This window comes from Mastigoproctus giganteus, chromosome 2, assembly GCF_048544385.1.
Source record: "Mastigoproctus giganteus isolate SK-2022 chromosome 2, ASM4854438v1, whole genome shotgun sequence".
In the NCBI taxonomy this organism is placed as follows: domain Eukaryota; kingdom Metazoa; phylum Arthropoda; class Arachnida; order Uropygi; family Thelyphonidae; genus Mastigoproctus; species Mastigoproctus giganteus.
In genome coordinates this window covers 13,920,375-13,935,377 of record NC_143576.1, presented here as the reverse complement: position 1 = coordinate 13,935,377, position 15,003 = coordinate 13,920,375, and the positions used below count along the sequence as shown (strand labels likewise).

Sequence of the window (15,003 nt, the reverse complement as noted above, 5' to 3'; positions counted from 1 at the left end):
TTTTTCCTGCCCGTTCTACGAATCTAAATCCCATCGAACACATATGGGACGTTCTGGGGAGACGCCTAGAGGCACGTCCACACCCACCAGAAAATGTTCACCAGCTGAAGATGGCGCTGACAGAGGAATGGACGATGTTAGAGCAAGAATTTATTAACATTGTTCTAAGTATGGGCAGGTGGTGCAAAGCCTGCATCGACATTAGGGGTGGCCATATCTCCTACTGAGGACCACCTCTTCCCTTTGTTCCATCTTTGACAGTAATGCAACTGTATCATGGTAGCCAGTGCTATGTTGCCATTTTTGAATAAAGTCCCTCTGTATCGTTTTGTTTCCTTCATCATTTCTGTACATAACGAGGTTTCTTTGGTATGCTTTTCCCATATCCAAGCCACTCCTATAAGAAGCTACAGGTGAAAACTTGACTGGTTCTTAAATCTTAAATTTTGCACTTAGTATGTTTTAGGAGCATCGGCCACTAAGACTATATTGCTCCGTGGACACTGTAAATTGCTTAAAGTGTGTTTTGTGGTCAATTTCTATTTTCTGGACATAAAACCGAAGTTTCCGGAAGAAAGAGAACGTGCTACACCAGCCTGAGACCAACTAACACAGCCAGTTGTCAAAAATGCTCATAAAAATTCCCGCGTCATCAATGGCACTGGAACAAGAGTCTTTTTCACCCGGCGTGGATGGCGATTCTATTTACTGTGCTAAATCAAATGAAATTATTATATTAGCGTCACCCGTAATTTATTACATAAAAGCCGTATTTGTGTCTGTAAATCGCGTATGTTCTCTGGTCGATTTGTCTGTTGTGCTGGACGAAAAAAACCGTAGGGGGAAACCTTGCTATCTACGCCTGAGACCGACTAACTCAGCCACGGAATGAAAAAGCCCATTAAAGTTCCTTGCGTCATAGATGGAATTCGAACACGCGCCTTTTCCAGCCGGTGTGGGGAGAACGGTGACGATACCACTGCTACCCACGCAGACTGCTAACTGGGCCTATCTCACTGACAATATGCCTATGAGCTTTCCTAGCAGCATGTCTTCGCTGTTCAGGCTATGATATATAACGGCCGCCGTAGCTGAATAGTCAAGAAACAGGATACAGCAGTGCATGTGCTTTAGTGACCGTGGTTGAATCTCGTATGACTACTAAATACGGTGATGTTTGTGTATTCTCTTTTTCTTGTAAATTTCTCTGACCTTATGTGGTCTTCCGGTGTATATATAAGCAGAAAATTTATTTATTATAGTTTTCGGAACAGTATAGACACTACCTAATCCTTAATGTCAATCTTGAATAATCTTGTTATGTAATACATCGCTAAGGTAAGATTTTGCAATGTTAAACGTCAGCTGCCACGTCATAAAATACAGTTTCGAATTGACTTTGAAAATATCCGTTTTCTTAGCGTTATTCAATTTTTTAATTGCTTTCTGATGATGTTTTATTCATTATTTAACATATTACCATATTTTAAGTAGACATCTTATTAGGTACACCTATGTATAAGGAACCTCGTATACGTTAGCTTGCGTCACGGACGACTTGTAGGCATGCCAGTACGCCAGCGCTCATTGCACTGCAAGGTGGTAGACTCCATAATCGGTTATTTGCGAATTCTCTTATTGAGATTGATAGTGGGGCCAGTGGAATATGTACATATGGAGTGCTTCGTGGTAGTAGTCACGCAAGCAGGTCAATAATTTGGAAGTCATGTGGTCTTCCAACTGCTGGTGGTCTCATAGATGCAACATATCACTACAATCCAACATTTGATGTGGGAAAGGGAGCCGCCTCGCAAAACAATCAAATGGGTGACTTCACTCTCGCGGTATTAGACTGGATTTTCATTCCGGGTAGTTGCACACATCGGATGGTGTCATTGTATAGAATTCTAGAAAAAAAACCCGGAAACACAAGAATAGTGAAGGACATCAGCGCTGGAGGCAAACTCATCATCTCGAGATGGTATCGGATGGGTAGCTAGGTCGCGACCTAGGGATAAGGGGAAGAACTTAGGATAACAGCGCCGATAAAAATCTATCCATTGCTTACAAACCTTAGTCTCTATCGTTAGTAAACTTAGAATTATTCGTAGTTGGGTAATTAAGTCCGGAAGGGTGGTGTGTACGTATCTAGGAGTGTGGACAGACGCAAAATAAAGGGGTGGCCGCATATGTTTTCTCTAGACAGTAGTTTACTGTTCCTAGAGGTTGCGTGCAAAGAAAGTAGAGTGTTGTCTGTTTCCTGTTCTGTGGAAAATTGTACAAAGATGAGAGGGGAGTAGATAGAATTCAGATACTGGGAGACCGCATTTCAGACTCTCTGGGAATGATTGTGAAGACATCTATATACCAGCGAAGGACACTGATAGCAAGCGACAGATTCAAGATTACACGGCCCAGTTCTTCCTTGTCAATATAGCACGACAGAACTGACAGGGAAACTCATACCTGTGCTTGGATTAGTCATTACAAAGAGGTTTGTCATCGTTTGTCTAATGTTTAACGGTGTAGAATCCCTGTCAAAAAAAAAAATAAAATAATAATAAATAAAAAAAACCAATCTTATACAAACAACGGCTACTTAATATTAGTACTAGTAGTGCCAAATGGTGAAATGACACAGCAACAGCTGTTCAACAAATGCAATAATTTGTCTAGTTTTTCCTTGAATTTATTCCAGCTACACACTTCCACAATAACAGATGTAAAGTTCAACCGCCCGCTGGCCGAAGCCAACTTCCACACATCTGCCCTACAACCATTCTACCTCAATTCGAATATATGTCCCATCTTGCGTGTACTCTGGGCAAGAGGAAGAAAGAAGCTATCGGAGCTGTGCTGTTGCTGATGCTATCGAGACTGTTAGGTGAATCGGAAAACTGTAGCTTGGAGGGATAACCAGTGCCGGACCAAGGTATTTTAGCGCCCTGGGCAGAAAGATTTTTCGGCGCCTCTTTACTAAAGATATATATATATTTCATGGTTTGGTAAAATTTGGTGCCCCTTAAAGAATGGCTCTCCGAGCAAGGACTCTGCTAGCCAGTGCTTTAATCCGTCACTGGGGATAACACACTATAATACATTAGCCAGAGGAGAAATAACTTCTGCACTGCTTCTATTGGAACGGGCAACAGTCTGGGAAGCAAGGTGCTGGAGATTTCTGTAGAGAAGTAGAGGTCAGAAGTTTATCAAGTTCTAACAGGGAGCTAAATAATTTTGTAATCACTGAGAGGGAAGTGGGACAAAAATAATTGAAGTTAAAATCAAGGCACCTGGGGTGGATGGGATTTATCCAATTTTATTAAGGGAGGCAGCGATGAAAGTGTGCTAACAATTAGCCATAATTATGAGAGCATCCTTTGATTCAGAGGAAGCCCTGAAGAATGGATATATGCGAATGCATACCCAATTCAAAAAGGGTGACACAGGTAATTACAGATCTGTTAACTTCTGTTCCAGATAAAATAATGGAATCACTGGTTAAAGGAGTAATGCAGGATCATTTAGACAAGGCTGAAATACTGCTTCAGATACAGCATGGGTTTGTTAAGTGAAAATCTTGTCTGACCAATTTGATTAGATACTATGATGGAATGGCAAAGTAACTGGGTGCAAAATAAGTGCACTTGGATTTCAGGAAAACTTTTGATACTGTTATACATAAAAGACTGCTCTACAAATTGAAGCAGTGTGGCATTAAGGACAAGTTTCTGCTTTGGATAAAGGGATGGTCGTGTGGGAGGAGGCAGAGTGGTAATCAACGAACACTGCTCTTTGTGGACTAATATTTATCGATATTAAGCTGAAGAAGAGCTATTTCGCCTCGAATGCTGATTTAATGTTTAATTTTTCAAAATTTTTATTTTACCCATTTATTCCATTTTAGCATATACAGTATTTATCATCATTAGTGACAAATGATGCAAGAAAGCAAGCTTATGCCACATTAGCCGAATGGGGGAAAACAACACTTCCCATATCACGTGTTCATCGCCTCAAACAGTTGGTCTAAATTTTTTTTTCTTCAATTTATTCAAACTCTCCATTTTTACAAGATGCTAATGGCAGTTTGTTCCAGCAAACTCCCGCACATTTTTCCTGCAACCATCCTCCCACAATTTGAACTTATATCCCCTCATGTGAATCTGACCAAGAAGAAGGATTCCATCGGCGTTGAGCTTACTCAATGTATTCAGAGCCTTAAACATCTCAGTCAGATTTTCTCACAGGAGTCTCGTCTCCAGACTACAATTTACCGAACAGAAGCTTTTCCTGGTAAAGTGTACCCTTTTGTTCCTTTCGGTAATCTTGTTGCTGTTCTCTGCAACAAATCCAGATCCTATCACAAATGAGGCTTCCTGACCTGTATGCAGTACTTAAGATCGGTCAAATAATTGAATACAACGGAATAATCATCCCATATCCCTATTGTCAAAATTCCTATATATCATTTACAAAACCCTATGAGCTATCCTGGCAGCCCATTAGATTTTTGTCTATTTTATTATATACAGGGTGTTTCAGTTAAACGTTTCAGAACTTCTAAGAGGGGTAGGGTACATCCTGACAACTCGAAATCATATAGCAATGTGGGGTCGGAAATGCTTTCCTGAAGCGGTGTTGTACACAGAAGCACCATAAAGAAAAGAGACCGTAAGTGAGAAATCGTTTTAATAATACATGAAAAGAAGCAAAAGGTACATGGATTAAAGTAAGTGTTCGAAGTTTCTTCCACGGGCTACAATGCACGCCTCACATCTCCGACGCATGGACATCCGAACATTCTGGAATACTCCAGGCGAATTTCGAATTTCTTCGGCAGCTACTGCGATTCTTGCAACCAGCTCCTCAGCATTGTCAACAGGGGTGTCATAAACTAGCGATTTCATATGACCCCAGAAATAAAAATCAAGACATGATAGGTCGGGTGACCGAGCAGGCCAACGCACGGGACCACCACGTCCGATCCACTGTTGACCAAATGTGACATCCAGGTAGTTACGAACATCTCCGCTATAATGGGCAGGGGCTCCATCGTGTTGGAACCACATTGTCTGTTGCGTCGATGCAGAAATCTGTTCATCTCTCAAAAGTGTGGCAATACTTGCTGCAGACAGATCAAGTAGATAGGTCCGGTTAGACGACACGGTAACAGGTAAGGTCCGATGAGGTGATCTCCCATAATACCGGCCCATACATTGACCGAAAATCGAATCTGTGCTGCACGACGTCGTATTGCATGCGGGTTCTCGACCGCCCAGATATGGTCGTTATGCGTGTTGAAAATTCCTTCCCTTGTGAAGGATGCCTCATCGGAAAACAACACTTCAGCAGGAATCGCGGTAGCTGCCGAAGAAATTCGAAATTCGCCTGGAGTATTCCAGAATGTTCGGATGTCCATGCGTCGGAGATGTGAGGCGTGCATTGTAGCCCGTGGAAGAAACTTCGAACACTTACTTTAATCCATGTACCTTTTGCTTCTTTTCATGTATTATTAAAACGATTTCTCACTTACGGTCTCTTTTCTTTATGGTGCTTCTGTGTACAACACCGCTTCAGGAAAGCATTTCCGACCCCACATTGCTATATGATTTCGAGTTGTCAGGATGTACCCTACCCCTCTTAGAAGTTCTGAAACGTTTAACTGAAACACCCTGTATAACTAGTGTATGTTAAAGTTTATTTTTATGCTGGTATGTCGATTAACGCTTGAAATTTTCATTTTCTCTTTTTGTTTCATGAAAATCCGATATTTGGAAGGAGTAACAATACTGCATCTTTCAGCAAAGACTGACTTGTTTCAGAAATTCTCTTGACGGTACAAAGGTCATGAGATGGCTGAGTATTGCGTTTGCAAATTGCATATTTTCTGTTGCTGGGGTTGATTATTTTGAGGGAAAACAACTAGAATTTCTGATTAAGAAAACTATTATTAAAATAGACTAAGGCAGGGAGAGTGTAGCAAAAACCCGCCCAGAGATTTCTTTGTTATTTCTCAATTGTGAACGAAGATTGAATGTAACTTAGACTTTGTTTGTACGATGCGATTGAGCATTGATACATTGACTTTGTTTACCGCTAAGGCTAAGAAACTTTTTATTCAAAGCAGGCTTTTCTTTACTGTTTTGAATTGCATTGAGACAAGGACTTCCTGCTGGCAGTGATGCTGAACACGTAGATGAATACAACAGAATAACCTACAAGGTGTTTTACCATCTGTGCTGCCGCCATAGGTAGCATAATTGGTATATATAAGCACGTCCTCCCCACATTGGGTGGAAGTTAGAATCCCGTCGATGACGCGAGGAATTTTTATGGCTTTCTTTTTCTTCTTTTTTTTTTTACAAGATGACTGAGTTAATCGGTTTCAGGCGAGAGCAGCACTGTTTTTTTTTTTTTTTTTTTTTTAATCCCGAAAATTCGAGTTTTTCGTCTAGCAAACAGCAAATCGACCACGGAACACGCATATTATATTCATGGCTCAAAATTGCCTAAGTTGCTGATGTGTCTAAAACAAACAAGCAAAGTCCTCTCTATATTTATACCCTCCTGTCGAAGTGAATTTCTTTTCGACAGGAGGACATATAATGCTATTAAGATCGAATAGTGCTGGAATGCAGCCAACATCGAAGCACGATCTGCACCACTCAGTTGCTCTGCTAAAATGTTTGACGCATCCGACGGATAGTCAATACTTTGCTGATAATGGAATATAAACGGTCAAGTCAGTTTTGTAATGCAAGGCTGTCACCACATGTTTCCAAATGCAAGGTTGTCACCAGTAGTCTCGAATTATTATTATTAGCTATATGGCTTAAGGAAGCCTGAAGCTTATGCTGCACCAGCCAAAAAAAAAAAAAAAAAGTAGCGCGATATAAAAAATTAATTTTACAAAACGTATTCCGTTCGAAATGCCTATCACTTAGCAAAGTTCTACCAAATCCTTAAATACGGCCGTATTTACCTATAATGTTTGCATCGTCCAATCAAACTTTCGCAATAATAATTTTCTTGAGAAATATTAGGTGTTCAAATCATCAAATTCCTGTTTTGATGATTTGAACACTAGCGAAGTTTGAGCAACAATAACAACAAAAAAAATAATTTGATTAATAATTTTTTGTTTTGTTCTATATTGAGAAAGGTTAATTCACAATTAGCTGTTTGTTCATTTTGCACTTTCATATCTACGGTATTTTCATATCTTGCATTTAACCATTAAGTGTGCTTCCAGATTTGACCGCTAGGAGTAACTTTAGAAACTGTGAAATATTTTGTGGATGTGTGTCTTCTGTTGGGTGGTAAAGTTTGTTGTTGCAGAAGGTTAGTGTGCAATTTTTATCCATTTGAATCCACATGTAAAATTTATAATTTTCATTAATTTTTTTCATTACTGGAGTCTTTTTAGAATAATCATAATTTTAACTGGGGAATTTGAAATGCTTACTAACCCTAACCATTCTCTGCACATTTTCTATAATCTGCCGTGTTTTTGTTCTTTATTTGTTATTATTTATTTATTTTTTTACGTTTGTATTATCTTTGATTATCGTAGACTTTTGAGTTGTCTTATGATTATTACAAAATGAGAGTGAAGAGTATAACTCGAATTTCTGTAATGACGAAACTAAGGCACGAACACTTATTTTTTTCAAGTTAACATTTTAGTGCCGAACTTACCAATATAATAGGACCCTAATGTCACCCAAAAGCTTGCTATATTTATTTAGGAGTGTAATTTTTTTTGTTTATACTCCGGCACATTTACAATAAATCATCGATACAATCGTTAATTAACCGCAAGCAGTTACGCTGGCCTTAACCACTGTCCTCTCAAAGAGCGTACGCTACTATAGTATCGCTCGTCACTATTTGGTCGCGTCAGGCCCATTAAAAATGGTTTTCATTCTTATTTTCGGAACAGCATTATTTGTTCACAAGTAATGGAGGACAGTTACCTTCTGGAGATATTTGTGCATTGTTTGCATTTTTGATGCAGAAATCAGATATGTTTATAAGTTTCCATATTGAATAGGTTTAACACTCCATTGCATGGAAACAATAGGATATTACAATATAAACTGCAAACCTCAACTTTCGAACAGGCATATCAACAATAAAACATGTTTAACATCACCTAAAAACTCTAGAAACAGCAGGCATGTTGGTTTTATTCTTTATTTTAATGTTGAAAGAAAATAATGTACTAATAAATTAGAATCACTTAAAAATTAATAAAATTACACAACAGAATTTCAGAATGTCACATTTATTTCTCATTTCGGAAACCACAATTTATTGGCTTTACAGTGTGAACAAACCCTGTATTCAGAACATTCTGATCTACTGTTTATTTACAGCTGACATTGGCAGACCTACTTTACAATTCTCTTGTAAGTTAAAACACTAAATTTCAAAAACTGCTGCAACTGTTTCATATGCTGTTAGGTTGTCTTCATTGCTTTCATTCTATCCTTTTCTGAATACAATTAATGTTTCGAATTGATAACAGAATCTCTCAAAGTCCTGGAATGCTGTCTGAAAATAAATAGTTTAATATATTGAATGCAGGGTTTCTTGACATTACTAGTTCGCTTACTAGTTATTATATGTACATGAATAGCAGAATACTGCAGATTGGGGTAAAACTCCAGGTTATGTGTACACCTCCGTACTTCGGTGAGAAAGAAGTAAAATGCAAATTTTTTGAAATGAGTAGCAACAGTTAAACCAGACAACCACTGATACTTCTTGCCCATACATTACTAGACATTGAGTGCATTGACAATGAGTATTGCTCATTGTAAACTACTCAAATACAAAGAAAACTGAACTCATTAGTCTTGGCATGCTGGCTGGTACACTTCACAAATTCCAATTACAGCCTTACATCTATCCTCTTCCAATCACTTGCTCCATTGGGTTTGAACATGGAATAACAAAAAAAAAGGCAACGAATCAGTTTGTTTTTTTTTTTTTTTTTTTTTTTTTTAAGGAGCATTAGCAACTAAGGCCATATTGGTCCGGGATATGCGGTGGTCATTCCCTGACCTTTCCGCATCCTCCGTATTTGGTGGTGACTGGCTTGAACCCCGGTCTAATCAATAAGCGTGTGCTACACACTGCTGCTCCTTCCCACCTGGCTACGGAGGCGCCTTAACGAATCAGTGATGGCAGCAGGCAAAATATCTGAGAGCAGTATGATGATGAAACAAAATAAATGACAATTTTGCTTTTACCATTAAAATCAGGTGAATTTGCAAACAATCAGAAAGGCAAATTGAACATTCACAGTAATTGGCCAATCATAGAACTTGAGTGGACAATGTCCATTCTTTGGCTGCACCCACAATGTGGTGACAAGGTATACCCACAAACTAGAGATCAGCCCAGATTGGTAATACCATGTGCAAATGAATCTTTGACAGCATTCACATCTTACTATGGTGGCTACGATTCTTCTGTGAGGGCAACCCTTTTTCATTGTAAGACTGATCCCCTCTTGGGTTGTCACTTGGTAGTGTTTTTTTCTCTGTCCATGCTTATTTTTATCAAATGTTTGCCTAAAAAACCTAGGCAAGCAATGCATGCTTTGTATATGATGCCTACTGCAGGAACATCAAAAGTAGATTGATTTCATGCTGTTGGTTTACTGACAAGTGTTTTTTTTTTTAGGCAGTATTTCTGTACTTAAAAAATAATGATATTGGTTAAAAGTAACCATGGTGCTGAAGGAATACTAAAATTCTAATTGATTTTGCTCTGATAGATTTAAAAAAAATTGTGAATGCAAGGCACCAAGGTTGGTAGGTTAAAACATTTTTCTTACGGTACATTTGAATTGTCGTAAAATGACAATTTAAGTCTTAGCCACATTAGTATCATCATCATCAGCCATTTTCAATCCACTGCAGGATGAAGGCCTCTCCAGCAACTTTCCAGTTCGTTCTGTTTTGAGCACTGGCCATCCATTTACTACTCAAAAACTCATGAATTTCATCTATCCATCTCCGCCTTTGTCTTCCAGGTTTTCTTCTAGCTCCTCTTGGGTACCATTCTGTTATTTTCTTAGTCCATCTGTCATCATGTCTTCGAGCTATGTGTCCTGCCCAAGACCATTTTAGTTCTTTAGTTTTGATAAGAATGTCCTTTACTTGAGTTTGCTGCCTAATCCATGTGTTTCTCTTCTTATCTAACAGTCTGATTCCCAATATGATTTGTTCCATTCTTCGCTGTGTAGTTCTCAGCTTCTCTTCCATTCTTTTGGTGAGTGCCCAAGTTTCACTTCCATAAGTCATGGTGGGAAGTATACATTCATTCATTATTTTACGTTTCAGACAAACTGGGATATTGCTCTTCAGTATGTGATTATATTTCCTGAATGCTATCCATCCAAAATTTATTCTTCTCTTGACTTCCAGCCATTTATCATTATTACAGCTAATAACTTGTCCCAGATAAGTATATGACTCCACCTTTTCAATTACTGCTCCTTCAATCATTATTTCCCTTTCCGTGGCATACTTGTTCATCATTACTTTTGTTTTAGCCATATTCATCTTTAGTCCAAAATCCTTACTAACTGTGCATAACTGATTAAGATTTTCCTCTAATTCTTTGGGATCGTGGCTTATGACCACAATGTCATCTGCAAATCGTAAATGGTTTAGGTACTCTCTGTTCACATTGACTCCTTTCTGCGACCAGTCTAATCTTCTGAAAGCTTCCTCAAGGGCAGCAGTAAACAGCTTCGGAGATATTGTGTCTCCTTGTCGGACTCCTTTCTCGATTTTAAATTTGCTACTGTCTTTGTCTAGTCTAATAAAGGATGTAGCACTCTCATATATTTTCTTCAAAATCATAATATATGGACTATCTATGCCTTGTCTTTCCAGTGCCCGAAACATTGCCTTATGCTGTATGGAGTCAAATGCCAGGCATAATGGTGTTTTATATTCATTTGCTTTCTCCATTAGCTGTAATATTACATGAAGGTGATCCATAGTTGAGAATCCTGTCCTAAAGCCAGCTTGCTCTTTCGGTTGATTCTCATCAAGTATTCTTTCTAATCTGTTAGTAATGACCCTTGTGAACAACTTGTAGATATGGGATAACAAGCTAATTGGTCTATAATTTCCAATTTCTGATTTATCTCCTTTCTTATGCAGCAAAACTATGATTGCATTATTCCACTGCTTAGGCATCACACCTTTTCTAATGCACTTTGTGAAGAGCCTTGCCAGTTTTTGTGTTATGTCTCTTCCTCCCAATTTTAACAACTCTACAGTAACTTCATCTTCCCCAGGGGCTTTCCGATTCTTCATTTTCTTCAATGCATGTTCTACCTCATCAGGAAGAATATCGGGTATGTCGTGTATGTGTTGTTACTTTGCAATCCATCTTCCCCACTGCTGGTATCATTCCCTCGCTCCTTGTATAATTCTCTATAGTAGTCTTCTGCTATTTGAATTATGCCTTCTCTGCTGTTTATAAGTACACCATCGGTATTCTTCAGTTTCAGTATCATTTGTCTTTCTGTATTACTGCTCATGGCTGCTGATTTAAATCCTTTGTTTTCCCTTAATGCTTGTTCTACTTTTCTTGTGTTAAATCTTCTTATGTCCTCTCTGAGTCTCTTTCTAATGGCTTTGCATAACTCAGTATACTCAATTTTCTCCCTGTCAGTGTTTTTCTTGCTCTTCATTTGTCGTCTTTGGTTCATCATGACAAGTGTTTCTTGGCTAATTTTTTCTTCTTTGGATTTCTGTTTCCCTATAGGTTTCTTGGGCTTTATCACTTTCAGAAAGTTGTAATATTCCTCGTCGATATCTTGGTCCTGAGCAGTCTGCAGAAGCTCAAACTTGTTCTTAAGTTCCAGTACATACTGCTTTTTCTCCTCCTCTGTTATCTCAAAGACCTTTGTATTATTTACTCGAGTCAGTTTTTTCCTTTCCTTTCCTACATCTATATCAAGTGTACATCTTACCATTCTGTGATCACTTCCAACATTTACCTTATTCAGGACGGTAACATCATTCACAATATGTCTTCTGTTAGTGAGGATGAAGTCGATTTCATTAGTAGTTAATCCATTTGGACTCTTCCATGTCCACTTTCTGTTCACCCTTTTCTTGAAAAAAGTGTTCATTACTGACATTCCTTGAGATTCTGCAAATTCCACAAGTCTTTCACCTCTTTTATTTCTTTCACCAATTCCAAAATTTCCTATAGTTCCTCTTTCTGCGCTGTTTTGCCTTTTTCCAACCTTAGCATTGAAGTCCCCCATAATAATAGTGTAGTGGGTTTTCTGCTCATCTAGAAGACTCTCAATTTCGGTGTACATTTCTTCAACCTCTTCATCATCATGGCTCGATGTTGGTGCATAAATCATTATAATCTTTAGCTTGTACCTCTTAGAAATCTTGAGTATTAGTCTTGACACCCTTGGTGATATACTTTTGAATTCCAAAATGTTGTTTTTAAAATCTTTATGGACCAGAAACCCAACTCCACCTTCACTCCTTTCACTGTTTCCATTGGTGTACAGCAGATTTCCACTTGATAAACTTATAAGTGATTCATTTCTTCTTCTTGTTTCAGCCAAACCGATGATATTCCAATTCACATTTTCTAATTCCTTTTCCAGCTCTAATATCCTGTCTTCACCGATGAGTGATCGTACGTTATAACAGGCCAAGTTCAATTTCCGTGCATGGCAGCCTGGTCGTACCCAGAGATTCTTAGCACCCTCTGCTTCCACTCTGATCCTCTCGCTGCCGTAAGAGGGAGAGTGAAAGCTGCTGGGGACTGAGGGCCATTTGTATTGTTGTGCTCTCATTGCTGGAGGGTTTGGTCTTTTCCTTTTCACGCTGACCAGGCGTCTTGAAGAGAACCACTCTACACGTTCGTTGCCACCTAAGTGACGTAACAGGGCTTACCATCGAGAAGGTGTGCATGAGTGGATTTTAGGGAGGCAGGCCAACCGGACTTCTCCTAAATCTTCTGTAATAGAGAGATATTGGATCCATCAGTGTTTTAGGCTGAGTGTCTGATAACACACAGGATACCTGTTCCCCTCTAAGCCACATTAGTAGCGAAGGGTTTAACCCCACTTTTTTTTACTGTGCTACTTGAGCATATATGTTCCTTCAAATTAACATGTTTTCTATAACCTGTTAGCTCAGTGGTTTCAACCAGGGTGCCGTGTAATTTTGGTTTAAGTTACTTAAAGTTATTATTATTTTGAAATTTATATATTTATTTCATTATAAAAGGGAGCAATATCCATTGTACCGTATCTTTTTAATTTTGTGGTGATCTATAATTGATCTTTATTTAGTACCTTTATATAAAGAATAAAATTATATAGGTATATATTAAAAGGTCGAAAACCACTGTGTTAGGTGTTTCTTTTGGCCTAGGGGTGCCTTGAAAAAATTACTGGGACACTAAGGGTGCTGTGAACCGAGAAAGGTTGGGAACCTCTGTGTTAGCTGGTGATACTTTGTGCAGAAACTGAATAGTCTTAAAGGTTGTAGACTAACTCTGGGGTGGCTTGTTAATAGTTTGCCTTTTTTCACTGGGCTGTATCAATACAGAAGCCAGAGCAGAGTGTGCAGTCGTGTACACTCAACAATTCTAAATTTTGACAGATTTTAGTGGTTTTACAATTACCTAGTGATAATAGTGAACTGGAATATTTGAGTATATGATTAAATTTTGAAAAATTATGAAAAATGAATGATACTGCAGTGCTGCTTGTTTTACCTCTGCAAATTTCAGTAATTTTCATATTAACCTAAATATTTTCCTTGAAGTGTAACAAGTTTTTTGTCTTTTAACTGAAGAATTGGGTAATTCGTTTAAATTTCTTTTAGAGCACTTTTTAGTTGGGCTTTACAATCTGGTAACCCTTCCGATTGATCATTGCAAGTGACAATGATTGACAGGCCTAGCCTCTCACTTTTTTTTTTTTTTAACTTGGAGTTCCCCCCCTCCCCCCATGACACTGTTTTAAAATTGGAAAAGGAGTTTCTCGATTTTAAAACAGCTGCAAGGGGAGAATGAACACTAACTAAATAAAGGCATTCCTTCATGTAAGCATGATCATATGAACATCTGGACATGGTTGGTTGGCATTTGCCAAGAAGACACCTCCGTAGTACCCCCTCTTTGTGCTCAAGGTTCCATAGTTTCAGTAGACCAATGGTTTTCAACCTTTTTTTTAATAACGGCATCCCTAAGTAATCTATTTTATTTTGTGGCACCCTTACTCAATCTACTCAATTTTCTGCCTGTTAGATCTGATTCTCTCTCTGTATGTATATATATATATATGTTATATTATAGTTATTACAATAATATAGTTATAAAAATTACAGTTCATAATACAAATTTTATATATATATATAAAATTTGTATTTTTTTTTTATTAAGATTAATTCCCTATTCTGATATGTCTTACCATACTGCTGGCATTATTTTATTTTAACTCTTATTCTTATTTATATGGTTATATATATATATATATATATTACACACGGTATATAATAATTTTATTCTTTATATAGAGGTCAATTATAAATCACCACAAAATTAAAAAGATACTGTACACCGTTTTATAATGAAATAAAAAATAAAAAAAATAAGTTTAATTAACTTAAACCCAAATTACATGGCACCCCTGGAATGTTGTTGCGGCACCCGGTTGAAAACCACTGCAATGGACATTTCCCAAATGTGACTTGGGACACTCAACATCGACATTGACCTATGGTATATTGACAAGTCGTATCGAGATGACATCTTGGGCTGTCTTACTGTATGTAAAGGACAGGTGTGCAATGCTGGTCCTAGTTTGCCGATGTCATTTTATGTTATGAAAAATTTGTATTTTTTTATTATTATTATTTTTATTTTTTTATTAAATAAACCGTATCTTAACCAAAAAAAATGCCTTGGACATTTAGGTTATTGAAGTTGCAC

The 15,003-nt window shown here is 37.9% G+C and overlaps 1 protein-coding gene across 1 annotated transcript in view; it reads left to right on the top strand.

Moving 5' to 3' along the window:
- Positions 1-7,235: 7,235 nt before the first annotated feature.
- Positions 7,236-15,003, top strand: part of RpL31 (ribosomal protein L31) — a 47,378-nt gene continuing 39,610 nt past the window's right edge. Inside the window, exon 1 of the mRNA XM_090390357.1 lies at positions 7,236-7,341. The gene's annotated coding sequence lies outside the window, so the exon portion shown is untranslated. The remainder of the gene's footprint in view (positions 7,342-15,003) is intronic.